At 41.1% G+C, this 27,655-nt stretch overlaps 1 protein-coding gene across 8 annotated transcripts in view; it reads right to left on the bottom strand.

The window, feature by feature from the left end:
• Window positions 1-27,655, bottom strand: part of Poc1b (POC1 centriolar protein B) — a 168,450-nt gene that overhangs the window by 77,885 nt on the left and 62,910 nt on the right. The gene's annotated exons all lie outside the window — the stretch shown is intronic.

Raw genomic sequence — 27,655 nt, 5'->3', positions numbered from 1 at the left:
TACATGTTACACATAGGAAAGACCAATGTTAAGTCTAAAAGATGCTGAAGCCCTCTGCATGCAAAGCTGTGGGATGGGGTCACTGCTTTTCCTGACACTCTTACCATTTTTTAGGAAGGTGGAACTTTCAAATTCCCCTCATATATAGATAGAATAATTCACTGTTTGTCAAAAATATTGAAAATAAACTGAAAATCCACTATTATCATCTCAGCTAAAGTGAAGCCTGTGTACACTAAGATTTGTCCTCAGCTCCAGGTCATGCCTCTTTTTTTCCCCTTAATTTATTTATTCTTATTTTATGTACATTAGCATTTTGCCTGCAAGTGTGAGGGAGTTGGATTCCCTCAACTGCCATGTGGGTGCTGGGAATTGAACCTGGGTCCTTTGGAAGAGCGACCAGTGCTCTTAACCTCTAAGCTATCTTTCTAGCTCCAGGTCACGATTCTTAACTCAAGCTAATTTTGAACATATGTATAAAATACATCTTTGTAATCCCACTGTGCTCAGCAGACTTAGCTGCCCAGAGTCTGTTTACTGATAGTCACAGCCACTCCCACCTGACACGAATTCCCGCTCAAGGATGGCCTCTCTTGTTGCAGTGCTTCCGCTCATCCACAGCCTTCTCCGCTGTCCTAGCAAGGCTAAGTCCTTTTCAGACTGCAGCTTTCTGTTTGACTGTCATGTATTCATAGCCATCTCCGACCCCCGTGGAAGCCAGGCCTTCCGCTCACCAGCATGGAGTCTTTACCTCTAGCACTGTAAACGCTTGCATGGATGGCGGCTACTTGGCTATTACTTTTCTTCTCAGGAGATCTCTCCTCATTGCTCTGTCTTCTGGAGCTGGCATCCTTTCCAACACTAGCAGGTCTTGACCTCTGATGGTGTTAATCTATCATACGAAGTTTTCAGTGCTATCATCATGAGTGGAAAGCAAGCTCTCTATAGCCAATACTCTCCCCTCCCCACCCCCCTTTTTTTAGAAAACAGGAGTCATAACACATTGAAGTGTTTACACAGTCACAGATAATCACGATAATAACAAGCCCAGCCCTTCATGGTAACAGGTACCTTAGTTAATAAATACAGCAGCTCAATCAATGAATTTGTGCTTATGCAGTCGCACTGGTTATTAAGAAGAAATATTAAGAAGAAGGGCAAAAGATTAGGAACATAGGAAGTCAAAGCAATAAAGGAACTCCAATAAAGTCTTGATAGTACTTTTCTTATTTGGAGACCAAAAAAATAAGATTACCATCACAGAATATATGGGCATAATAAGAAAAGGAAGCATGCAGGCAGAAAGAAAAATCAACCAGTTCTTACCCAAAGCATCAGCCAACTGATGTCTGTCTTTCTACCAAAGGGATTAGAACCTATATACTGATTGATTCATTTCTACCAACCAATCCTACCTTTGCTTCCGGTCTGGAGAGAAGAAACATGAGATACACACATTATAAAAAATTTTAAAAAGTATATTATAAAATTGTAAAGAAACGTTTACGATTCCACACTGATGAAGCTCACCAAATGAGTCTAGCGTATATTTCTTTCCAAACATTGATGTCAGTGTTTGCAGTAAATGGGCACGAAGTTCTACACCACACTGAGCATTTGCCAGTGCCAACCATGCAGAAGATGCGGGGCTTGTGCTCCAGGACCCCCTGCTGTACTGGGAGGACTACAGACATGGCTGGTGCTAAGTGAGCAGAGGACACAGGAGACAGAGGACGTTAGAAACAATGGTGATGCTGGTTTGTGTCCTTGGATGTTGGAATTAAAGGTGTACACCACCATGCCTGCCCTCCCTCAAATCAATCAATCAATCAATCAATCAATCAATCACCTAAGTAAACAAACCATACCCAACCATGATGGTTAATTTTGAATAACAACTTTGTAGGGTCTAGAATCACCCAGAGATGGGCCTCTAAGCAATAATGTGAGGGCTTATCTAGGTGAGGTTAGTTGAGGTGAGAAGACCTGTCCACTTTGGGGGACAGTATTTGATGGACTGGTTCTGGACTGAGTAACAAGGAGAAAGTGAGCTAATCGCTCATAGTCACTGTTTGCTTCTTCAGTGCCCACTCCTGAATCACTACTGAACTAGAGGGGCTTCAGGTGTACAACTTCTCAATATTCCATGCAGTGTGAGCAGTGTTCTCACACGCCTTCTGTCATGACTGCCCTACATGATAGACTGTACTCTCAAACTCAAAGCCAAAAAAACCTCTTTCTGTCAAATACTTGTTTGCAGCAACAAAACAAACTAAGAAAATGTACCAACCAACCAACCAACCAATTATCCAAATAAACATATACACAAAAGCAGAAAAATACAAAAACCATAGGCATAAGGTTTTATAGCATCTTGAAAAACAACCCCCATATGGAGTTGTCAACTAGGATATATGAATGATTTTGTTCCTTTGGAAACAACAGCCAAGGACACAAACCAGCATTACCATTGTTTCTAATTGTGATTTTCAGATTAGAGTCTGACTTGTTTTGAAGGCATATATGGGTAGAATACTGGACAAATGAGATTTATGTAAAAACCCCCTTGTGCTCTCACTTATCACTATATGATAAAGAAAACAAGACTCTATTGCCCATTCTTTAATGGAAGACCCTAAGGCCTTACCTGATCTGGAAACCTGCTCCACAGGAGACATACCTTAGTTAATGATTTAAGCACTGACTGCAACTATCTGGGAATTGGGATGTAGGAATCAGTGTTCCCTCTTCTGAATCAGCCCTGAACTAAAAGGGCAGCACACGTACACTCTCTCAATCCACTGTGCAAACATGACACCGATGCAGCCTCCTGCCAGCTCAGCAGGGGAGCTGGATGACCATTACTCTCTGTAAGTCCTATTGTTCAACTTCCAGGAACATTCAGAGTAAGAAAGTCATACTTTTACATAGAATTTCCCAAGAATCGTATATATAGTATGTTAATGTATAGTTGTCTTTCACTGTTTTGAAAAGGTATATATGCATGCACAGTGGTGGACTAGGCATCCACTTGCCTAGAACTACTGAAGTTCTAGATTTGATTGCTACCACTGGGGGAAAAAAAAATCAGATTAAAAGTAGGGTGCTTGCTGTTTTTCCAGATCTGAGGTCAGGTGCCATCACTCAAACCACCTGTAACTCTGGCTCCAGGTTTTATGCTTTTTTGTCTTTTGCTGGTACATACACACATACATTTAAAAAACCAAGTATTTAAAAATGATATATCTTCACAAAGATATTTTATATTCAAGTCATTATATACTAGGAAAAACTGGTGGTTGTGGCGGCAGCGGGACAGAGGTAGGGGGTTGGAAGTCTCTCCAACAGCTGATTTACTTTCACTCCTATCCCATCTCAGAGAACGGATCTGTTCATTTTTGAGAATGCATACAAACAGCAATCAAGAAAAATTAATTCAAGAGACTGAGCAGTGCCCCCATGGTGGCGCCAATACAGATCCTCACTGTTTTTTTTTTTTTTTCTTTTTCTTTCTTTATTTCTTTCTTTTTTTTTTTTTTTTTTTTTTTTTTGAGACAGGGTTTCTCTGTGTAGCCCTGGCTGTCCTGGAACTCACTCTGTAGACCAGGCTGTCCTCAAACTCAGAAATCCACCTGCCTCTGCCTCCCAAGTGCTGGGATTAAAGGCGTGCGCCACCACTGCAGGCAGATCCTCACTGTTTTCTAACAGGTAACAGTTGATTTCCTTTTCCAACTGTGCTTTTGGAAATGCAAGAAAATCACATGAAAAACAAAGCAACACTCTCCCCCCACACAGAGAACAACACACCCCCATCCGTATCCTTCCTCCTCACATTACTACACCATCCTACCATTCTGACTCAGTCCTGTTACTTCTGTCACTCATGAAGGCAGTCCTATTAGAACTTCACACAGTATCCTATGGTACAGAGATTTCTATTGTTTTGGTGCTTTCTATTAGTTACCACCGTTAGACTGTCTACAGCAAAGAATACAACTCTATCACTATCTGCCTTAGTTACTTTTTCTATTGCTGTGACAAAATGACCAAGGCGACTTACAGAAGCAAGAGTTTCCATCACTCTCGTGGCTGGAAGCATGGCAGTAGGGAGGCATGCACACTGTTGGGGTAGCAGCTGAAAGCTCACATCTCAGTCCACAAAGGGGATCCACAAGCAGAGATGGGGCACACTGGGAATGGGGTGAATCTTTTGAAATCCCAAAGCCATTCCCAGTGACACACCTCCTTCAACAAGACCACACCTCCCGATTCTTCCCAAACAGTTCCACCAACTGGGGAACAAGTTTCCAAACACACGAGCCCAGGGGCACCATTCTTCTTCATATTACCGTCTGCCCAACAGTATTCCAAGCACTAAGGCAAGCTCCTGGTGTTTCCTGTCTAATAGTTGCTAACCAACAACAAATGCTAGCATGAGCATTCTCGTAAATGTTTCCTGAGGTGTTGTCAGTTGTAGCAAAGGCTGCTCAAAGCAGTGAGATTAGCTTGCCCTTCCACAGCCTCTCATTTACAACAATAGCTAATTGTTACATGTGGAAAATTCAGTCCAACATGGCCAGGAAATACCACTGTATTTCTTTGGTTACTGTTAGTTGGACACATTTAATATGTATATCAATAAATTTGATAAACAGTCTAATTCAATCTTTGGTCAAGTTTTAAAAAACATTTTAATGTTTTTTGAAATGAAATCTAATTTCCTGGTTTTCCCCATCGTTTCTTCCCTCCAACTTTCCTCCCCCTTGGTCTCAGTTCATACCTCTGTGTCTTTAGCTGTTTTTACATATACCCATATATCTGTATGTATATGTATTCCTAAATATATAAATACAGCCCGCCCAGCCTGTATAAAGTTACTTGTTCTGTATATAATTTCAGGGCTGACCTCTTGATGTTGGGACAGCCAAGCAGGGAAGGGGGTGGGCTCTTCCCAGAGTATACCATTTTCTTAGTTACCTCTAATTCTTTGACTAGGGTTGAGGTCCCGTAAGAACTGTTTCTTCCATGTTAGCACGTCTACTAGCGCCATCCTTGTGTAGGTCACATTTAGGCAGCCATGTTGGTGAGACTTCATGGGCATCGCTTCTCTAACATTTTAGGAGAAATCTCACAGCAAATCTCCCGTTCCTCCAGCTGTTATAACTTGTCTGATCTCTCTTCTGTTACGATCCCTGAGCCTTAAGGCAGTTGTGTTGCTGATGTATCAGGTCTTGGCATCACATGATCCATCTCTTGTTCTCTGCGTTTTGATTGGCTGTGGTTTTCTGTAATGGTCTCTGTTGCATTTCATCACCAAGGAGTTTGCCAAGTCTTTAATTGCAATGCAGGCTTAAGAGCTCTGTGTATTCTGGATACTGATCCTCTGTTCTGCATTAATGCACTTACTACTTACTTTCATTTTTACTCTATAAGTGTTTGTTTTTGAGTTAAGATCTTTTTCTGTGGAAACAAACTTTGTAAAACTCACAATCCTCCTGCTTGAGCCTGTGTTAGGATTCCAGGCACAGGTATTGTGCTTGGTACCAAGTGTTTGTTTTGAATGTGGACAAATTTATCAAACATTTCTTTTATTATTTGTCTATTTATGTTTTTCTTTTACAGAAATCCTTGCTACTCAGAATGTATAAACGTATTTTTTTTCCTGTTTTTTTTATTTTAAGAGCTTTTAAGCTAGTATTGCTTTTCATATTAAAGTCTTTAACCTATCTGGTACCAGTATTGTTTGTGGTTAAAAGCCAGTACATATTTTTCTTTTTTTCTTTTTTAAAAAGAGATTTAGTTATTTTAACTATATGAATGTTCTAGCTAAATGTACACCTGCATGCCAGAAGAGGGCATTGGACCCCATAGATAGTTGTGAGCCACCATGTGGTTGCTGAGAATTGAACTCAGGACTTTGCGGGGGAGCAGACAGTGTTCTTAACCCTATTTTTATTTATCATATTGCCAATCGTCCCCACGTTTAGGGGCAAATGGTCCAGGGAAGAGCCCACTCTCACAGAGGTGCAAAGTTGTCTTGGATGTGGTAGCTGCGCACACTTGGGTGGATGTGCATCTGTGTGTTTATTATGGACTGGTCACTTTTTCTGCAACAGCATCACACTCACAGCTGAACAAGCCTTTCACATTTCTTCAACATTTTTCTGGGTGTTTTGGGTATTTTCCATGTCTACATTAAAACTCACTTTTGAGGATTCTTCAAAAATCTTACTGGTCTACTTTAAATTTATAGACTCATTTGGAGGGAATTGACAGTTACATTGTACTGAACCTCTCTATCTATAAACATAATTACTCCTTAAAATACTAATCAATATAGAATTTCGTGTTATCCTGACATGGCAGTCATCCTAGTGGTCTCTGAATAATTTCAACTAGGTCTGCAGACATGAGCATGCCACCATCAGTTTTTGTATCCTCCAGTGTATACTACAGAAGGCCAGTCAAACAATGGGTCAAAGCATGTCTTAAAATGAGAGAGGGGGGGGGGTAGGGGACGAAAAATCCCATCTTATAAATTGTAAATTTTACTTAAAATGCATTTTTGAAAAAATATTTGCCAGACTTACTTAATATCAGTTCCTTGGTCAATCTTACAAGCCACTATTTGCTCTTTTTAAAAATTTCTCGTGCCAAAATAGGTAGAAATGAGTTGTGTGTTAAAAGTAATTCTTAAAAGCCACACACAGCAACTAAACCAGGCTCTACTCACTTCAATAAGACTTCATTTTCTTGACCGCACCTCTGTCTACAAAGATGTTGTAGTAAATATTTAAAAAGTAGCCGCCCGTAAAACCGACTATCTAAGCTGCATGGCTCTGCCTAGCTCAGCAGCCATGTTCTGTGGCCAAAGGCCACATGTGAGCTGCAGCTAGAAACGGCCAGCCAGAAACACCAGCCCTGCCACCCACAAGATACCAGCATGGGAGATGGCTCTGGCAATCTTCCATGCTGTTTCCACAAGGCTGGGCATTGCCCAGACCATCCCGCCATCTATGCAGGCCCAGTTTAAAAAATATATATATATATAATGAGACTCTAATGCTTAAATATTAATCAAGGGCTTTATATAATCTAGTAATGCTCAATTAACAATATGTCCATACAAAGAGAGTTGTTTCCCAATTAGCTAACCTAAATAAAAGCTGTACCCACGACTCCTCTCCATACCTGTGTGGTTCTCCACCACTCCTACATCTCTGCTCTCCCTAGCTCCTCCTCTTCCTTTTCTTCTTCTTCTCCTTACTCCTCCCCACCTAGCTCCTCCTACACAAAGAGGTGGTTTTAAGGCAGGAATTCATCCAGCCATTCAACAGGGCCACATTCAACCGGGGCAAGCTGTGTGGCTCATCCTTTATAGGACAAACATTTTATTTATTGTTCTATTCATCATTGGGCACAATGTGAGCACTCTAGCAGGATTATGATTGTGACAGTAACATATATGCAGAGCATGGTACTGAAATCCATCCTTCAGTCTATTTATCCCCATTAGGTCACCAAGAGAGTGAGAGGGTTATATGTGGTCACAGTACACACAGTGTACATTGTATTATCCAATTTAATTTGCATTTATAAAACAATGACGTCTTTACCCATTTTCCAAAACAGATACACCCTGCCCTTATTCCGTGACTACAGTAACTCCATTTTTCTTAAGACAATTAGTAGCTTTTGCTGGCATTTCTGCTAATGGTGGCATCACCTAATTGCGTGTGACATCATATAATGATGAATATGGACCATTAAGTCGAACATTGGATTTTAATCCTTTGTCTTCTATGGATTAATGAATGAATGGTCTAAACCATGAATGACCTAGGATCACTTGACCTCGGTGTCCTCATAGCTGAAGTGGAAATGATAATATTGGGATACATCATATGGCTGTTGTGAGAATTTAGGTTTATTCTGCAGTTTGTATTAACTTATATAACCACCAGTACCATCATGTCCCCGCCTCCCAGGCCGCATCTTTACAGAAAGAGGACGTTGCAACCTTACTTCTTTCAGACAGTTAACAACACGGTAAATACGACTGTGGAAGGCACACAAAGCAATTAACCAAAGCTCTTGAATTAAATGATTACTTGCATGATAAATTAAATATTTCTTTATTCATTATGTTCCATTTCCCCTCCTTAGATCATAGCCTATTAAAAGGCACATGGGTTCAATAGTTAAACTAATGGACCAAATTAAATAAACATCTGAATCACAAATTTATATATATGATGAAAAATTTCCAAACAAAAACGAAGACATTTTAATAATCTGTTTGTCATAGACACTTGGATGTGCTTTCTCACATGAGGAACTTAGCTTCAAATGCACTTAATTTGGGGTATTAATTCAACTTAATTCAACTCAGGATTCCTGTTGAGGGTGGGAGGATGTCTTAGGGAGGGTAGAGAGTAACTCACAGGTAATAGGAAAGAAGAGTGTGAAAACTAGGAGTGGAAAGGCTTGAGTAGGTGTGGGTGGGAGATGGAAGTGACAAGTGGGACAGGGAGAGCCAATGAAACAAAGGCTTTGTGAATAAGCCAGCTGGAAGCCTACACTCTTTCAACTAAACTAAGAAGAAACATGCCAGGAGGGAGATACCCTGCAAGGCCAGCAAACATTTCCCCATGGCAACCATGGCTATTAAACAAAAACCCAAGGCTAGGTATGAGATAATCCCTTATGAGGTGCTGGTCAAGGAAGTCCTAGAAACTCAAAAGAATTCAGGCTTTGGCCAATGCTTCTGGTGCCTGCCAATGGTAAGATCCTAATTACTGAGTCCATCACACAACTTGGTCGCATGATATGAAGACAGCAAGCTGTAACAGGGCCAGAGCTCCCCATGCCCACGCCCCACCCCCACCCTCCTGTTCAGAGGGACAGAAGGTGCTCTATCGGCCGCTAAGGGAGAAAAGTCTACAGCATCAACCTTCCAGGTAAGATGTGCCCACTCGTGTAATAGTGACCTGATTGGTACAGGGGTAACCAATTGTTGTCCACTTCACAGGAAATAATCCTTATGTGATACTCAAAAGCCCACAAAGGAGGAAGATACAGGAGCTAGGGGATAGGAACCTAATACTGTTGTTTGTTAAATTGACAAATTCAAATCACTATATGTATATACATATTTATTAATATCCATGGACAACGACTGACCACTTTTAGTCTTAATCAAAGAAGCCTTCATTTCTAGCGAATTAAGATCAAGTCAGAGTCTATGGCTATACAAGGTTCTGAGAATTAAGAGACAAATGAGTGCTCAACCCTAAACAAAGACATTTTATAGCATCCTCTCCAAGACTTAGGGGATTCTGCAGAAGATGGGGAGAAAGACTGTGAGGCTCCATAGGACAATACACCAACACTCAGCAACTCCCAGTGTCTGTATTGGGCTTGCACAAGACTGAGCCCATCAACAGACAGACAAGGGTCTCCCATGGATCATATGAGTGCACACAGATGACTATGGTTAAATCAAATGGCTCGCACAACACAACTACGTCATGAGTCTGGGAAATGGATATTATAGTATAGGAAGAGCATGGGGTTGATAACAAGGGGGAGGAAAAGAGGGAATGTGGGAGAGAGAGAGAGAGTGACTGTCATGTGCTGTATGTATGAATGAAAGTGTCAAAAAAATAATAAGAGATTGTGTGATAGAATAATTAAGAAAGCTTCCAATTTCAGTCAGACGAAAGAAATATATAATACTTTTAAGGTATATATAGCACTTTAAAAATGCTTTTAGGTTCCTATTCCCATTATTTTAGCAGACAAAAATAATTTTCTAACACTAGTAAGGGAACCAATCAAAAATTAGGAAATTAGCTCTGTTAACCTCCCCTGAAATCCCTACCGCTCTGACAATACTTAAGATTATTATATAATTGAGCCGGGCCTGATGCACAGGCCTGGAATCCTAGCACTTGGAGACAGGAAGATTGTTCTAAGTTTAAGAAAACCCGGTACAGAATTAGTTGAAGGCCAGACTGAGCTAGCAGAAGACTTTCTTAAGAAACAAAAAATGGTAGCCAGGTGGCGGTGGCGCATGCCTTTAATCCCAGGCAGAGGCAGGCGGAGCTCTGTGAGCTCAAGGCAACTCTGGTCTACAGAGTGAGTTCCAGAACACCCAGGGCTAGACAACGAAACCCTGTCTCAAAACAAACAAAAAAACAAAACAAAAACCAAAACCAAAACAAAACAGAAAATGAGCATCCCAATAAAACAAAACAAAACAAAATCAGAACATAACAAAGGAAAGATTATGTAACTAGGAATAGATGAAAAAAACAGTCTAAAAGTCTCAGGAAAAACAGGATTCTCATAAAGCATTAAGGCAGTGCATTGTAATGCATTTGTGAATTTGTGTGTGTTGTGTGTGTGTGCGTGTGTGTGTGTGTGTGTGTGTGTAAAAGGTATAGATATTTTCCCTCTTTGCTATTTTATTGCTGGAAACCAAGACAAATAAAAATAATGGATTTCATAAAATTTTTCTTCATTATAACCATGAAGAAAACCAATCCAGGAATACATAACATTTTAATAAAACATAGACCTCAGGTCTTTTCATAGATGCCATGTGTTCAAAAGAATGGCCTTCCCTCTTGCAGTCATGTGCACACATGAACACACGCAGATGGCTAGGCAGGAAGTTCTAAGGAGGAAGTCTGCCGCTACAAAGCACGTTCCTTATGCTCGTAAGAACTGTCAAACATACTTTTTATTTCACGTTTCAGCTCCAGAATCTAGTAAGTGACAGTATTATCCTAAGACGCTGTCTTGTGATGACCCCCTCTGGTGAGTGAGCTATGACCAAGCAATTGTATTACATCTATTATGAAGCTGTACTGTAGGGTCTCCGTTTGGGGGCCTAACCACTTGACTGATCAATAAGACTCTCATAACTGTATTTCTAGTCTGGATGCTCCATGCCCCAAATCTGCTTCTTCTTGCCTTAGTGCATAGCGCCATGAAGTGGCAGCAGATCTGAGTCCTTTCCTCCCAAACCCCATTGTTTTCTCCTCATCACTTCATGATTCAGTGTCCTGTAGATTAGGCCCTTGCCACTGTGTGGGCTGGGATTGCCGGTGCTGCTGCAATCACCTCCCAATTCTCTATGTCCATGGTCTTGCTCTCTCAGCCCGCCTTTCTTACTAGGGTACTGATAACTCTGAAGCTCAAAATTGCTCTGGCTGTCCTGGCAGAGCGCCTTCTACAGGCTCCCCTGAAGTTCCTAGGGTGAATATTAATAACCTAGAGTGACCCTTCGGACAATCATGATTGCCTCATGACGAATGACTGACACATCCTCTTCTCTTTCCGGCCTCATCTATGATTCTTCAGTTCAATCCAAATGCTGTGGCCAAGCTGTGCTGTTCAGTTCTCTGACTCCATTTCCTTCTGAAGCCCCCTTGCCTTTGCAGCTTCTGAGCATGCATGCCGTGTTCCTTTTGTTGTTATTACATTCGTTCTTGTATCTTCAGCTTGCGTCCTGGGGACTGCTGAGACACCGTCTCGTCTCTGATTTAACTCTTCTGCCACCCGTTTAACTATTCAGGTCCATGCTTGTGCACACCCGCACACTCACCGCACACTCATCCATACCACTTCTCTGTAATCACTCCCACAGCAATTCAGCTTCACTAGAACCAGCCTTTCCTTTGTACATGTCCACTGCTTGGTATATGTGAATATGTATTCATTTCCTAAGTATTCATATTCATAAGTATGAATAGGTATTCATGACTGAGCTTCTGCTCACACCCCCCACCCCCTTCAATCTTCAAGAAATCACTTCATTCATGGTGGTTTCTCTCTGTATTACTTCATCAAAACAATGCTTCAAAGGACTACCAGTAATCTCTGCTGCATTTGTCAGAGACTCCTTTCCTGGGTTTTCAGAAGCACTGACTGACACTCTTTTGGAATGTTCTTACCTGCTGGCTGCCTAGACACCACTCTCTGGTTTCTACGCGCCCCTTTGTTCTTCTTCTGCCTCCCTGGCAGGTTTACTGATTTTTATCAAGTTATTTTATTAAATGTCTCAGGGCCCAGCTCTAAATGTAAAGTTTTAATGGCCTGTTAACACAGTATTTGTACATATTTTGAGGGCACAGTGTAGCACTGCCACATTTGTATACAATGTATCAGATCAGGGTAGCTGTATCTGTCTCCTTGGGGCATGTATCATTTGTGTTACTAAACTCTCTTCTTCACTGTGTTCTCCAGAAATCTTCTCTAAACTTGCCGTTCCATTACAAGACACATGTAGAATATTTGTACAGTCTTACTTCTACACTACCCTTTCCTTTAAGTGCATGTATGTGCAATCTTGTGCACTTGCTATGTATTAACATTAAAATTATCAAATGGTTCAGACACATCACACTCAAGGTGTCCATATTAAAACTTGCTAGGCCGGGCGGTGGTGGCGCACACCTTTAATCCCAGCACTTGGAAGGCAGAGGCAGGCGGATTTCTGAGTTTGAGGCCAGCCTGGTCTACAGAGCGAGTTCCAGGACAGCCAGGGCTATACAGAGAAACCCTGTCTTAAAAAACCAAAAAACAAAACAAAACAAACAAACAAACAAAAAACTAAACAACAAAAACCTTGTTAGCTCCCTTGCCTCCATGAATCATTTACAAACTAGAAATCCAGAGATGATACCTGACAACTGGATCTTCCAACCCATTTCAAACCCTATCAGTTGTATCACAAAGCTCTCAAATCAATTCCATTCTCTGGAAGAGTAGAGTTATCCCAGGGATAGTCTATTTTTGTCTGAATTACTGACTTATGCTCCTAACTGGGTTTAAAGTCTCTGTTCAGTCACTAGGAAGATTATTTTCCAGTTGTGAAGGACAAAATGCATTATTGGTCCCTACGATCTTCTCCAGACTGGGTTAACAATGCCATTGTAAGCTGCCCCATATCCAGGCTCCAGTCTTTGTTCCCTGTCCCCTTACTTTCAGGCAGCCATTGCATTAGGTTCCGTATCCTGCTTCTCACTCCAACTCCCACTGAAGCTTTGACAAACACTTCTCCAACTCAAAATGTGGGGTGAGACTGGAGACTGCCTCTTTGCTAAAATCCTACAAGATGCTCAGGTGAACTACTCAGGGGTCAATTTGGAGGAACAAGGCTTTAGATCTCAGGCCAGTGCCTCTCAGAGTCCTGTCTCTGATTTCACTTCACATACACTAGTGGTTTGGCTGATGCTCCAGAGTCAGTTTCCTGTTTGCTCATGAAACATTTCACGGTCGCTTTTGCTCAGCACCATAGCCCACACAGTCTGCTGACCTCCACTGACTCAGGTACATTTGTTCCTTGTGAGAGGAATGTTACTCATGGAGTCAGTCGCTGACTTAGTCCCCTTCCTCCATGATGCTGACTGACACCCAGAGTTCATTGCCCTAAAATTAACTAACCACCACAGAAATACAGCTCATTGTTGGTTAGCACTCAAGGCATTTTCTAATTCTGCTGCAATTCACTCAGTTAGGGTATGCAGAGTAATGCCCAGAGGTCCATTAGATTTGATATGTATTGACAATTGATTTTCTATATAATGATTTTTTTTTTTTTTTTTAAATTCTCACAGGCTGGCTGGCATTAGTAAAGTCTACCAGTACTCCAGATTCTCCTGTGCATAGGAGAAGCAGAAAAGCAAGCAAACAAAAAACAAGACAAATATAGAAACATACCTAAGCAAAGCCAGTCACTACTGTCAGATCCAAATCACTATCTTAGTGGGAAGAATGACTCAGAGAAGGGCAGAGGCAGGAGAAAGAGATGGGCATTTTAGAATAACCTTACTTTTTTGTCATACAAAACATATTGCATAAGCCAGGTGTCACCACATGTCTTTAATCTCAGCACTTATAAGGCAGAAGCAGGTGGATGTCTCTAAGTTTAAGTTCAGCTTGCTTTACCATAGCAAGCTCCAGGCAGCCAAAACTACACAACGAGACTCACTTCTAATAACAACAAACGTATAAGAAAAAAGGGCCAATTTAAATAAAAAATCATTGCTTAAATTCTTACTAAGTTCATTTTTTCCTGTAGGAAAATTATATGTTAATAGCTGAACAGGAAGACTAGTGCTTTTGTATAAAATAAGTTGCAGTGGGGGAATATATACAAGTGTACAAAGCACAGGTCCAGAAGAAGCAATATTACTGTTGCCCAGAAAACTGCCTGCAAGGAATGCTAAAGCCAATGCTAAAAATTACCAACCACATTCACAAACATGCTCACAGTTTGGATGTAACGCTGAGATCTGTCATTTCCTTTGACTAATCAATGACTAATAAGAACCGTTACAGGTAGGATCAGAAAGGAACAGCTCTTAACACTAAATTAAATACAACAATGCTTTTCTGAAAAAAACATGATGAGTCTCTAAATGAGAAGTTTTAAATATATCCTAGTGGGTTGTGGTTTACTTTGAAATTGAAATTAAAACAACCTCTTATAATCTAACAATTAGGCAAACGTGTTGACATGTTCAGTTAAAAATACATTTGGGCCAGGCAGTGGTGGTGCACGCCTTTAATGGGAGGCAGAGGCAGGAGGATTTCTGAGTTCGAGGCCAGCCTGGTCTACAGAGTGAGTTCCAGGACAGCCAGGACTACACAGAGAAACCCTGTCTTGAAAAAACCAAAATAAAAAACCAAAACAACAACAACAACAAAACAACAACAACAAACAACAACAACAACAACAAACAACAAACAACGTTTGGACCGGGCCTGAAGAGATGGTTCAGTTGTTCAAGAGTACTGCTGGCTGCTGTTCCAGAAGACCCAGGGTCAGTTCACAGCACTTATGCTGGCTCTGTACCATCCCAACTCCAGCTGCAGAGGATCTGATGCCCTCTGCTGGCCACACAGGTACCAGGCACAAACATATGTGCAGACAAAACACCCATACACATTCAGAAAAAAATCTTTTTAGACAAATCTTATGTGTTTGAACTTATGTAATTTAATTGTGTGAGACTGATTTTTCTCAGGATAGGAAAGGGAGGACACTCCCGACACATTAGTGCCCAAAATGTAAGGACATCAGATGTAAAGAACAAAATAAACTTTAAAATTCTGTTGATAGGAACCAGCAAGACAGTTCAGTAAAGGCATTTGTTGCCAAGCCTACAAATTCTTGCAAGTTGTCCTCTGGCCTACACACACACACACACACACACAAACAATTAACATAGTGTTAATATCGGTATGTACTGAACTGCACAAACATACATAGATTTTTCTGAAAGTACAAATTTGGAAGACTTACATATTTTTCAGACAAATTTTTCTTCAGCTGATATTTCAAACACACAATTGTCTTTGCTTTATCTTAATGGTGAATTTATAGTTCCATTAAAAATAAGGGATTATTTTAATTATACATGACTTCAACATGTTATAAACTATTATCCCCCAGTCCCTATTTCTAGATTTTGAGTATCATTTGGTTGATACGAGCCAATGCCTGATGCTAGATGACATTTAGGGTGGCTGTGTGACACAGTCAGCCTGAGCGAGTGAACAAAGTAGAGCATCTTTTACTGATCAGAAACTTCACAACAGAACTCAGTGAATTACAGAATGAGACTGTTCCACCAGAGGGACAAAGGACAGACACTGGAACACACAGCACTTCTGCAGTCCATTCAGGAGAGAAACTGAGTCAGAGTCCCTAGAACTATGGCTACTCATGATCTGAGAAGCAACAGTGGAAGAGATGGCCCAAACTCTGCAAACAGCTGCATTTCCTGAGAAATGGTAAGGAATTCCTAAGTTGGTAGGAATGATGGCGCTCGCCAAACACCATGGGCTTGCTCACAAGATATTCCTCCCAACAAGCTGAGGATATTTATCAAGAAAACAGAGCTCTGCTCAAAAATGAAAGGCAGCGGGAAAATACAGTTCACTTTATGTAAAGAAAATTGCTCTAAACTAATATCATACTTACATCTACTCACCAAAGGAAATAACATCTGCCCCCAGAGAGCAGTAGTAACACTGAAAGGACAAGAATAACAACCCCCAAAGAATACCCTCCCTCAACAAATACAAGTGAGAGTTGTGACAGGCAAGTGGCCCAGTGACAAAGGAAGGAGGTGGGCTCTTGTTGCTATGAGACAGATGGACTATACGGCAGGTCAGGAAGCCATAGCCACACATCAGGTCTAAACAACGCCAGAGAGAGCTGCATGCATCTTGCGCATAGTCCGTTTTGATGAGGATGGAGTAGTAAGCTAAAGATGCCTGTTATCTAAGTAGAACATGTGACAGAGATTTACATGCTCTGCAAGAGCATACAGGCAACAGGTAAAATCTGAGGTGGCCTCCATGACCAACGACTGAATGTGAGCAGCAACACCAGGACCTATTTCCCTATCAGTGACTACACCAGAAATCTTCAATACTTTTTCTCCTCCTCTCTTTCTTCCCCCTTTTTTTCCCTACCCAGAGTTTCTAAGACAGCTTTCTTTTTACTATACTATAGTGACAAAGCATCGACTTGGTTTAAACAATGTAGAGAAGGAAATTAAAACTAGGATTCTATGTGACAACGTAGGTGGCCAGGGTCTGAACTGTTTGGGGAGAAAGCAACTCAGAGTTAGGACTTTGTCCAGACCAGGCCTTGCTCGCCTTCCACACCTCCTAGCTGTGTAACTCTGGGCAAACTGCCTAGCCTCTGTAAGGCTGATTTGTGTGCAAAGAAAGAATCTATATGATGCTTAAGTAAGTAGGTAAATTGCTAAGTAGTACGTGAGTTTTTGGGGACTGTCACAGGAATGTGCAGAGGATACTTGTAAATCTGATTTGGCAAAGCTATTAAATACTCATCTGTAACACGTCACTCCTTAGTGAGTGACACAAGCTATCAGTGTCGGCAATTATTCTCAAATTATTTTATAAGCTAATGCTCAGCCACGGAGTGCTCCAGTGCACTGCTTTCTGGGAACTGACCGAATAATCCTAAGGTTTATACAGATAAAGAGAAAGAAAGGGCATTTAAAAGACACAACAATTAACAAGGTATTGAAGAAGAGCAAACAGAAAAATAAAACGGAACAGAAGGCCATCAAAGGGAAGGTATGTCTTAGTGAATGTAGTTCACATAGGCAAGAAACAATGTGGACTGGGGACATGCTTTAAATTATAAGTCTGCATCTGATAACTAAACTATTTAAAAACAAAAATTACTGTTAGAAATAAAACTTTATAAAAAGAATACCTAGAGATATATTTTGGAGTTTCTGAGGGATTTTTGTAAATTAAAACAAATGATAAAGACAGAAGAATCATTTTCCAAATGTCAACACAGCTATCAAGAGTTAAGATGAGGGGCTGGAGAGATGGCTCAGTGGTTAAGAGCACTGACTGTTCTTCCAGAGGTCCTGAGTTCAATTCCCAGCAAGCACATGGTGGCTTATAACCATCTGTAATACTTTCTTCAGGTGTGTCTGAAGACAGCTACAGTGTATTCACATACATAAAATAAATAAACCTTTAAAAAAATAATAGGAGGGAAACTTATTTGTAGCTTCCACCAAAAGGTCAACCTCTTCAATTACAGATCAATTTTTAAATGAACAAAACAATAGGAAAATGAGAAATGTATACAACATGTATACACAAAATATACACAAAAGACAGGCTGAAAAGAATAGAGGAATGATCGAAATCCCTAAAAATGAAATTAACTTGGTAATACTTCCTGTTTATCAAACTTGTTAATGCTTTACAAATTTCCAATAATCAGAAGTAAGCCTAAGGCCAGGAAGTTGGCTCAGTGGGTATAGGCACTTGCCACCAAGCCTGACAACCTGAACTTATTGGAGCCCTAGAAGGCCCAGGATGGGAAGGAGACCTGTCTCCCACTCGGCATCCCCTGACTTCCATGTGCGCATGTGCATGTTCTGCCCTCCAACTACAGACATCATGGAGTCTGCTGTGAGACGGTGTCCCCTAGTAATGTCAGAAGCTACAGCCATGAAGTCACACCAAAACGACTGCCCACATGTAGGCTGAACAGGGACATGTCAAAGTGGACAGGGAAAAGTCCATGAGGGCTTAATCCTACACAAAGCACATTGGCAACTGAGGAATCTGGGAGTACAAGAGGTGGTCTGCAAGGCAAAGCACAGCACTTAGGCATCCAGGGCTGAAGGTCAGCCCTGAAAACCCACATCCAAGTACCGTGGCATGGACCGAGTAGGTGATGTTAGCGACATATGTATACACATACATGCATGGGATAACAGTTAGAAAAGAGGACATGAATTGGAAAGGGAGTAGGGAGGGGTACATGAGAGAGTTTGGAGGGAGTTTGCAGGCTGGGAACAGAATTCTGGCTTTCTCTTAGCTACCGAGCCATCTTTCCAGGAAATCCTATATATTACTATAGAGACCAAATATTTGTATACATCTTTCAGAGTGAAATTAATGTTCTGATGCTCTTTTTAAAAGTTCCTATCCTCTGGTCCAACAATTCCTCATATAGCAGAGAGAGGATTTCTTGGCACCATATCCATTTTTGGAACTGTGCTGTGAAGCAGACTGGCACTTCTGCAAGTCATAGTATCTCCTGACAGCAGATTCCCTTTAGGCTTTGCAAATGGAAATCATGAGATGGAGACTCCAGGTCAGTGGAGTGGAGACTTGCTCCCCAAGCACCTGAGCCTGGAGGAGCAGGTCTCTTCTCTAGGCTTCTGGATTCTAATAACTCCAGCCTCGGCCTAGAAGACCCTACATCAACGGGTGAACAATGTTTCTGGCAAGATGCAGCACATTTATCTTCCCTTCTAAGTTTTTCAAGTATCATTTATTCTTTATAGGATACAAAATTTGCTGTTGCAGAAGCATATGTTACACACAACTAAAAGCACAGATTCTAAAGTTAAGTCTACCTTCATTATCTGATGGCCAGACAGACTTGGGTAAACTGTACTAATGAGGGTAGAATGATGTACTGAGGGCATGGAGAAGGAATTTTGTTGAATGGATAAACACACTTTTCCCCATTACAAAATTAAAGTTATATATATATATATATATATATATATATATATATATATATTTCTTTTTTAAAAGAAGACTTTTTTCTTTTAGGGGCTGGAGAGATAGCTCAGCGGTTAAGAACACTGACTGCTCTTCCAGAGGTCCTGAGTTCAATTCCCAGCAACCACATGGTGGCTCACAACCATCTGTAATAAGATCTGATGCCCTCTTCTGGCGTGTCTGAAGACAGCTACAGTGTGCTCATATAAATAAAAATAAATAAATCTTAAAAAAAAAAAAAGACTTTTTTATTTATATGAGTATACTGTAGCTGTCTTCAGACACGCCAGAAGAGGGCATCAGATCTTATTACAGATGGTTGTGAGCCACCATGTGGTTGCTGGGAATTGAACTCAGGACCTCTGGAAAAGCAGTTAGTGCTCTTAACCACTGAGTCATTTCTCCAGTCCATATATATATACATATATATATGTATATGTATATATGTATATATACACACACATATATATATGTATATATACATATATGTATATATGTTTATATATATATTACAAATTCTTTTCATATGGTATTTAGAAGATTTTCACTGTGATATAGAAAAATATTTACTTTTGTCCCTTAAACTTTATTTTCAAACTGTTTCAAATTAGAGAAATGTTGCCATAAAAACAATAGAACAACAACAAGTATAATAATAATGTAGATTCTGTAATGTTGTGAGGATTGTCATCTAGCTATCTATCTACACTGGTAATTCTTTCCCCCAAATCTTGTGACAACTTGCTGGCATTGTGCCCTTGGGGATTACTGTGTTCTAAGGAAAAGGCCATCCCCTGACATAACTATGGCATTACTATGAAAACCAGTAACCTTAGCATTGGTATTCTCATCTAAAATTCAGTCTCCATTGAATTTTTGTCAGTTTCTACCTCTTGGTGGTGAGGTTGAACCCACTCCTCAAGTAAGACAGGCCACTGTCAATCAGATGCTGTAGTAGTAGTGTTCTGGAGAAAGAGTTTTCTACATGATCAGGATCGAATAGAGAATTACACTGGATTGCCCAGCATTTAGTTGTGATTAAACACAAAATTGCCACATAATATTCCATCTATTGACACACTACCCTTCCATGTAACAAATACCTTTTAAAGGACACTTGTTTTATACTTTTTTCTTGATGTTTTTGTTATAAATAATGCTGGGATAAGCATCCCCTTATAGAGATGGTTGTATTTACATTGTATTCACCCTTTAGGGTGACTTACTATGTACCGTTTAGGTTCTAACTGAACAGCATTGGCTGTACTGTTTAACAACAAATATTTAACATGAGGAACTAACTCCCTATCGAGGTTTAGGTTTTTTTTTTTAAAGACGACTGAGAGCTTGGAAATAAGATGAGATGGTAAATCCACTGATCAATGACCTTTTTACGTCTAGGACCAAAGGAAAAGACTGCACTATCAGATCCTAGCCATTCAGAGGGACCCTGTGAACCAAAACACTGTGTTCCTAAGGAGAGAAGAGGAATGTTCATTAAAAAGACATTTTGGAGAGGAAGAGGAAATGCCTGACATTCCTTCTCCATCTCCTCTTCAACTTAAAACAAACAAGTTAAGAATTGTCCCACCAGAACCACAGAAACCCATGCAAATTTTACAGTGATTTTGAAGAAGCCTAAAACTGAATATAAAATCCAGTCTTATCATCTTCTCAAGGGAAGAAAAGGAAAATGCTGTAGGAATTAGAAAAACAATGAAATCAAATTACTCTGAAATATCTGTCAAATGTAAAAGTCAAATCAAATCAGTCTGAAGTTTAAGTACTGGGACTGGTGGCCTGATTCAGCTATACCGGTAGTTCTTCATCTGTGTTTGAGGGTGTGACTATGTACCACAGATGAGCTCTTCTATGTCTGACTGTCCCGAAAGTAAAAGAAGGGAACTGACAAGAGACAGAATGAAGCAAGGTCTAGTGCTGGCCTCAGTAGCCAAGATTATGAGGTTGTAAATCCCTCTGAAGCTCCAAGCTTTCATAGATTGTGAGTCATAAAACACTAAGGACTAACAGAAAGTGTACTTCCGCAGACCACTCCTCCCCCCACAGAACTCACTGTCAAGGAAGGATCAGGGCCATCTCCTCTATCTAAGCAGCACTCAGATCTCAAACTCCTATGGGGACCATGCACAGAAGGGCAAAAACTCAGGTCACTTCCCTGCACAGCCCTGCAGATGGCCGGCATGCCTCTGGGTGGGCAGGAAGCTCCTCTCCGCTGACATCCTCCAGGAGACAAGCATTTTCAGAGTGCTACCCTGGAGTAATTAATTTCCTGTGTGAAAGCTTGCTGCTGCTCTGGCATTCCTCAGGGTGCATGTCCTCTCATCTCAGAGGATGTTGCTTTTCCACAGGAAGAGGAAGGAACCAGTTGTCACTGGATGTGTGGGCTGAGGAGTGCGGGCATTTTCCGCATGCCTTCGCCTCAGCTGTGGGAACTGGGGATGCAGCTTGGATTCCTGGGCAGAGAGGAGGCTAGTGGTGTGTCTGGGACACAGGTACAGTTTAGAAACACACTACAGCCAGAAGTTAGAGGCAGAAATAAGACCGGCAGCTTCAACACCTCCAGGGTCCATAAATACACTCATTTTCTAGAGGGATGTACAACATTTATTTACTTTGTTAGGCAGCCAATAGCATATTACAAAGAATTCTTTTGTAGAGTTTCCTGTTTTAAAAAATACATTGAACATAGAGAAAGAAACCCCTCAGTCACAGGAGTAAAGAAACAAAGTATTAGCTAACCAGGACAATTTATATAAATTTGATTTGTATACAATTTTTTGGTAAATTCATTGAATTTTCTTTCTCTGTGACTTTGAAAGTTAAAGAAGCTCAAATTACCAATGTTTTGGGGGAGGGAAGTATACCTCAATCACATAACCTAGACTTCCTGTCATGGTTTTTACTGCAGCGCAGATTACCATTCTTGGCCTACACCATTTTCCTCCACAGAGAAATTGAACAAAAGATAATGGGAGCTCCATGAAGAGACAGGACTCCATGTTCCCTTAACACAGCAGACATTCCTGCTGAGGCCGCTGTAGAGCCAGTTCCCAGTGGACAAGGGAAGGGCCAGTTTTGCACTGAAAGCCTTAGCAGTTTCCACAACACAAGGAAGTGCTGTGCTTTCAGCGCAAGGACCTAGGATCAGGAAAGTTTCCCCATCTCTGTTTCCTCTGTTTTAAAGACTGTATCTGAAAAAAAGAAAACATGTTTCCTACTCTGAATGAAGGAGGCTGGTAAAGATGCAGTGCAGGAGCAGTACAGACACTTCAGAGCACCCAGACAGACACTGCAGAGCACCCAGACAGACACCACAAAGCACCCAGACAGACACCGCAGAGTACCAAACAGACACCGCAGAGCACCCAGACAGACACTGCAGAGCCACCCAGACAGTACTCGAAAACACACCAACTTGCCTGTTTACTATAAGCCAATAACATATCTGTTTTTAGAAATTATATGTGCTAAACTTATAAATCAAATGCAGCCTTATACGCTGTTGCAAAGTTTAAAAACCTAAAAAAGAACCTGACCTCTAAATGATGCCAGTGAGTAAGGCCTCAGAAGTTAGTACAGGAGGAGGGAAAGAAGGTTGGGTACCAGTATTCCATGACTTACAGATGCTCCTGCATTATTCTTAAAAAAATATTTATTTATATTATCTGTGTGGATGCTCACTCTGCATGCAGAAGAAGGTGTGGGTACCCTGGAATGGGAATTACAAATAGTTATTAGTGGTCAATGTGGGTGCTGGGAATTGAACTCGGGTACTTTGAAAGAGAAACCAGTGCTCTTAACATGCTCTCCAGCCTGCATGTGCATTTTAAGCTGACAAAGTTATACATTTTAGTTTAGAGACATTTGAATTTGCAGACACTGTGTTCTTTCAAATCTTTGCTTACATAAGCAGTTAGGAACTGAAATAACTCTGAACTAGTTACACAATGTTGTCTAGTAACCAGGATGTACTGTTGCCACAACACCCGTGGAAATATTCTGTCTGCAAGTCTACTCTCCCTGTGTCCACAGATGTGTCAGCACAACATTATTTTGTAGGTAGTATGTACCATATGGTTCATGAAAGTGGGCAGCCATTCTCTTCCCTCCAATAGTCTGATGGAAAGATCTTTTGCAAAAGAGAAACCAAATGCGAGTTGCTGAGAAACGTGAATCTAAAAGACACTTAGCAGGGCACTTCCCAAAGCCACAGAGAAGGCAGACAATTTCCTTCCCCTGGTTGTAGAACCTAAGAAAACTACAATTATATTTTTCTGTCCATGGCTCTTTGTCAAAATGAAGTTGAGCCAGAAGATATTCCCAGCTGCCCTGAGATTATTCAGGGCTACACCTTATTGTCCCCTGGGAGAGGAGATAGGGAATCCCACAGCTGACATCCAATCTGTCAGGAAATCCTCTTGGCTCTGCCTTCAAAATATCTTCAGAAACCTGCCATCTCTGACCTTGTTCCTCCCTGCGTCAAGCCACTCCTGCCTGAGGCCCATTAGTTCCTTAGATTTCTAGGTCCTTCCCCCAGGGCCACTGCAGGCACTCACTCAGGCGGCACCTGCCATGTGACAGGTGTCTGGACCACATTCCTGCAGCCTCTCACTACTGCCCAAAGTGCTTTTCTTCACTTTTGTAGCTTTTTGATCCACTATCCTAAAAAGTCTATATTTTTAATCTGAGACTTGCCTGCTTCTCTAAGTGGATGTAAAATGCAGCTTTTCTGGACAGGTTTTAATTTACTGCTTCCTTTTCATTTCTTTAAAGCTGAAAATGGGGAATAACACAGAGCAGTTCCTCAAGAAACATTGATGGAGGGACAAGTATGTATATGAGCGGGCATCCTTCCGGGATCAGGTCACATCTGCCACCTGTTGGTAAGGCAATGTCAAAAACCCTATGTGCTACCTGTCGGGGGAAGAAGCTAAGGCAAGACAGTCACAAGTTTTATTAGGTCACCCACAACTCCAAAGCCAGCTCAGGGAGGGAGGAACAAAGCAGGGACAGTATGTGGGCATGGGCGTGGGGGATGGGGAGACAGGGTGCAGGAAGGAGAGAGATCAGAAGTAGATTGCTGTACATTTTATTATCATGGTGCACATTTTCAAAAATTATAAAGAAATATACTAAGCCTTGCTTTCTTACCTGAAATATTCCAGTTTAAAAACAAACAACAATAACAAACCCTACCCATCTCTGCTCAGGCTAAGGGCAGATTTCTCTTGGAAAAGTCTTCTACTGTCTTCCCCAGGTGACTGATACTCGTTAGGAAAGCCACCCTCACCAACACTTCCTTGACAATTCTCCTTACTTGACATGAGAACTCTCAAGTTGACATTTGTTCACTACATTATTGTTTTACTTTCACCTGCCCAGGGTGGGCGCTGCTGAGCCACCTCAAGGGAGAGCCATGGCCATGCCATGCATCTAGGGTGGCTTGTCTTTATTTTGGCTAATGGCTTAAAGCACATTAAAGCTTAATGGCACATTCTGGGATTATTTTTTTTCTATAATGTAACTTTACCTTCTCAGTGTATTATGAACAATTAATTTGATCTGAAACACTGTCTCTAACTTTAAAGAAAGGCATAATTATATTTATGCCATGTGTTGGGGTCAGGATAGAGATAAAGATACCGTCTCCACTCTTAGAAAAGAATCCAGTGTTTTGGCAATCCAAAGAACAACCATGAGAGTGCTCACTTCAGTTTGTTCATCCACTTGTAGGACAAATAATAAAACTAATACATTAAAATGTAAGGCTAAGTTGTGGGTGGTGGTTCACACCATTAATCCCAGCATTTGTGAGGCAGAGGAAGAGGGATCTCTGAGTTAGAGGCCAGCCTTGTCTATGGAAAGAGTTCCAGGACAGCCTGGAGCTATACACAAAAGCCTTGTCTCAAAAACAAACAAACAAACAAACAAACAAAAAACAAAACAAAACAAAAGCAAACAACAACAGTAACAAAAAATCAAACCTGACAATAATCCTTAAGACTATAATTTACCTGAAGGTAACAGGTTTCTTTGTCTGCGCCTGCTCACGTGCCTGTGTGTGTGTGTGTGTGTGTGTGTGTGTGTATGTGTGTGTGTGTAGGCATGCATGCTTGTAGGTGGCATATATACGTAACTGTGGAAATTAGAGGTCAAGTTTAGGAGTCATTCTCTGAAGCTATCTACTTTGTCTTTGAGATTAGGTCTCTAACTGGCCTGGAACTTGCTAACCAGGCTAGACGGTCTGGTCAGTGATCCCCAAGGACCCTCATGTCTAGGCTCTCCTCAGCTCTAGGATTACTGTCTCTCACCACCACACCCAGCTTTATACACAGGTTTTGAGAACTGAGATCCTCCTGCCTACATGGCATGCACTTTACAGACAGTGCTATCTTTTTAGTTCCAATGAACTTCTTCAGTTTTATTCCTATTTGAGGAGAGTGGCAAAGAGAATCTGGAACTACCCTACGTGTGTGGCCACATTGTAGACGGTAAATGCTAAATGCCTATGTATAATATTGCCCCATGTTAGCAATGGAACTCAGAGTTTCAAGCATGGTAGCCAAACTCCAATTGCTGAGCTACACCCTAGCCGCCATCTCTGATTCAAAATCTGATGGCAGAACCATGGTCTATTTCTATGAAAATATTAAGACTCAAACCAGAATCCTAAAGGAAAGACTCTTTAAAAAGCTACCCCCCCCCCAAAAAAAATCCCTATATAAGTGACTTGATATAATCAACATAAAGATTAAGGTATCTGAAAAGATAAACATTCTAAAACCATGTCTATATGATAGCCAATACTAACCTCTTGCAGAGAAACATTAGTGGGTGGGTACAACCAAGCTTTAAAAGTACAGATTGGTAACAACTGATTTTGATACCCAAATATTATATCAAAACTTATGACAGGCATTAGACACAGAAGTGCAAGCCACAAAGATCTCAACTATTACACTGCATGCCTTAATTTCTTCTCTATAGTGAGACACTAGAGAATAGCTAAGACTCACTTTGGTGTAGCTTCTGTGTGCTAGGGAAATTGCTATAGACACACATTCCCAGCCCTTTGTCTTTTGCAGTCTTACTATATAATACATAGTAGCCTCAAACTCAAAACCCTCCTGCCCCCAACTCCTGAATTCTAAATTGGAATGTGCCATGGTGTTTGGCATCTCTACTTTTAAAGTCAATTCCTTGGACTCTTTCTTGTAAAGTGAAGTTACCGACGTTCAACTGGCTTTGTCACAAACAGGCAGTGTCACATTGCTCAGGCTAGTGCTCCCCTCTGGTGGATGACTGTCTATGTAGCTCTCCCTTCTGTGCATGGCACTCCTTTATCAAAGTCCCACGAATACCACTAAATAAACTAGCTGATAGCTGATTCTGCTTCCTTTGGGTCATCTTCAAGGGATAAATACCCTTTTGCCCTAGCTGGTGACAGGCCCACCTTCACAGCAAACTCTTGAGAATGCTTACAGTCTTCAAGTCATGAGTCTTTTTTTTTCCTTTCTTTTAAATGTGAGTATACTGTCGCTCTCTTCAAACACGCCAGAAGAGGACAGCAATCCCATTACAGATGGTTTTAAGCCACCATGTGGTTCCAGTACCCTTGGAAGAGAAGTCAGTGCTCTTAACTGATGAGCCATCTCTCCAGTCCCAAGTCAGGAGTCTTTGCAAAGCTTTAAAAGGGTACTGGCAGGGAGAGTGTGTCTCAAAAAGTAGAACAAAAACTCTGAGATAGTTTCTAGGTCAGGAACACTAAAGTTTAGCCTGCTGGCTACATCCCAAGCTACAGGATACAAAGTCAGCTCAGTGGAATACAGAAGGTCAGCAGCACGGGATGTGTCAAATTCATTGAAGACTAACTATAGGGAGAGCACTGTGCCAAGTTTTAGGTAGCCAGTTAACGTTCAGTTAAATTTAATTGGACAAGTCACTCATTCATGCAGAAATGCTGCTGGGTTTTATAGGTGAGCCTGGTAAATACACAGACCAGCACCACCACAGACTCCTGCCTTCCCCTTCATAACAAGCGCCTGCCTGCTACCACGAGGCTCTTGTTATTGCATCTTCTTAGAGAGGAGCGTTCTCCGCTGAGCACTAACGCTGAGAGGACACGTCATACCTGGAGAACTGGAGCACGTCCTGGGTGCAGGCAGAACTCCTTTGCACTAGATTCTCTTCTTGGCATCTATTCGAGTCTATATGTCAGGTTGTGTTTCTTTAAAATTTTACCCACAATACTGAACTAAATGGACAGCTTAGTGCAGTGTTGTCAAAGGCAACACTGTCCTTCCTGTTCTCAGAGCAGGGCTTGTGCTGATCAGCAGGGTTACTGTGACTTGTGTAGAGAGAGGGCACACTCAGAAGGTAACAGAGGGCACACTCAGAAGGTAACAGGCTCAAGATGTTTCTGAAGCTTTCAGATGCTCAAAATGTAAAATATACAGATGATTTTTATAAACAAAATTGTAAGTATTAGGGATACTTTCTTTCTGGATAATCCATCAAGAGATTAACAAAACAAAGC

The sequence above is a fragment of the Arvicanthis niloticus genome, chromosome 22 (genome assembly GCF_011762505.2).
Source record: "Arvicanthis niloticus isolate mArvNil1 chromosome 22, mArvNil1.pat.X, whole genome shotgun sequence".
In the NCBI taxonomy this organism is placed as follows: Eukaryota; Metazoa; Chordata; class Mammalia; order Rodentia; family Muridae; genus Arvicanthis; species Arvicanthis niloticus.
The sequence above is the reverse complement of the archived record's forward strand: the minus strand, read 5'-3'. Positions and strand labels throughout refer to the sequence as shown.